Here is a 2,163-nt window from a genome sequence, read left to right as displayed (position 1 = left end):
TGAACTGAACTTGGTGATAACCTATAGTTAAAATTGTAAATAATGCTAATCCGGCTGCTAGATACCTTGGAGTTATTTCCGAGAGTGCTTTAAAACTTAATTAGTGTTCTGAATTTGAAACATATTCTTTGGATGTTTCATATCACTTACTAATTTGTTCACTAATGCCCTTTAGGGACTTCTTTTACAACATAGGATTCTCTGATAAAGATATAGTGACATTGTCGGGAGGCCACGTTGGTATATCACATGAATCTGCATCTGTATATTGATATTTTTATCTCACTGGATAATGTTGTTTGTCTTAAAGTTCTTTTTTATTCACTATTGAAGGGGAGAGCCCATCCATATGTTTCAAGTTTTGAGGGACCTTATTGGTAAGCATTCGAGGTCGAATTTTAGGTTGGGTGTCGGCGTGGTGATCTGATTCGAGTGTCAGCGTTGGGTTTCGGGTCAAGAGTTGAGGTCATATACCAGATCACGTGATGAGTTCAGGCTCTGAATCAATTGTCGAGATTGGATATCAAGGTCGGATAGTAGTTCAGAAACTAGGTTTTGGATCAGGTGTTAGGGTCGGGTCCCGAATCGGTTGTCGGGGTGTCAGATCCTAATTGAGAAGTCAGATCATGCATCGAGTGTAGGGGTTGGGTCCTTATCTGAAATTTAGATCGTAGTTCAGATGTCAGGTCTCAGGTTAGGGTGTCGGCGTTTAATCTTAGATCAGGTGTTGGCGTTGGGTCTTGGTTCAAAAGTCGGGTCCTGATTCAGTAGTTGGATTAGATCTTAGATTGGACGTTAGGGTCGGGGTCGTGTTCCGATTTGAAAGTCGGATCTCATGTCAAGAGTCAGTCCCCATTTAGAAGTTGAGTCTTGGACTAGGAGTCGGGAGTCGGGTCGGGTTCTGCTCCGAAAGTCTAGCCAAAATGGAAAAATATTTCCCAAAAAATACTTTTCATTCACTAACCAAATATTAGAAAATATTTTTCAATCACCAACCAAACATGAGAAAATAAGTGAGAAACCAACTTATTTTCCTAAAGCATAGTTTCTAGGAAAATATTTTCCATGGAAACATTTTGCTTCATACCAAATGGTTTAACTAAATCTAAATGTTCAATTTAAGAGATGCAAAAATATTGGAAGAAGTTAAATACTAATTTTTGAAAATGCAATAAACAGAATAAAAGATAATTACTCATTTTAGCGTGAGAGTGTGCCATGTCACCGGGTATATTATATATATATGACAGAGTATGAGCAGGGAAATTTGATACATATTTGCCTCATCAGCAATCCACATATATAGTGTAAGAAAATAGTCTGTGAGGAAAAATAGAAAGTGAGAGCAGTATAAAATTTAAGGTGTGCAAAATAAAAGAAGGTTATTTTTATTTTAAGTATATAGTAAGTCTTTCCAGATAACAAAATGTTAAAATTCTCATGATAATGATACTATATTGCTCAGCTCAAGTATTATACTTTCAATGCTAAAAGAACTTGGTGCCTTGTTACTCCCTTGTTCTCAACAAAATTAACTATAGTGATGAAATTTTTTGTCGTGGATATTATTCCTACGCGTAATTATACGCTCAACACAATTAAATATAGTGACGAAAGTTTTTGCTTTTTTCTGCTTGTCTACCATCCATGAGCCTTCTATTTTTGGGATATAGGTGGGGTTGAAACTTATCATGAAGATCTCCTTGTTTATAACCTCTTCTTTTTTTATGGACATTAGGAATTTATGTTAACTATACTGTTGTGCATAAATAGTAATAAGTATTTATATTATCCCCTGCTTACCATTTGGAATTATACTAATCCATAAGTTCAAAGTCTCCAGATTAAGAAGCAGTATGACACTCGAGATATCACAAAAATGGTGGTTCATGCTAGCAATTTTGATTTGTATAGCCCTTCTGTTCTAGCTGCAAATTGGAGAGATTGCATTTTAATTAAAATGGCTCCTAATCCTCCCAATCCAAAAGAATTTCCAAGACCATGTAGGTATATGTTCTTAATATGAATTACAAAGCCAACCAATAATTGAATATGTATTATGTGGTGATAAAAATTGAGATGTGGTGTTTCATTAATTTTACAAAATTGTTGCAGGGAAATACTAAAAATTGAGTATACTCTAAGCAGATGATGGAATTGGGC

The sequence above is a fragment of the Solanum stenotomum genome, chromosome 5, assembly GCF_019186545.1.
Source record: "Solanum stenotomum isolate F172 chromosome 5, ASM1918654v1, whole genome shotgun sequence".
Taxonomy (NCBI): Eukaryota; Viridiplantae; Streptophyta; class Magnoliopsida; order Solanales; family Solanaceae; genus Solanum; species Solanum stenotomum.
This window is presented reverse-complemented; position numbering follows the sequence as displayed.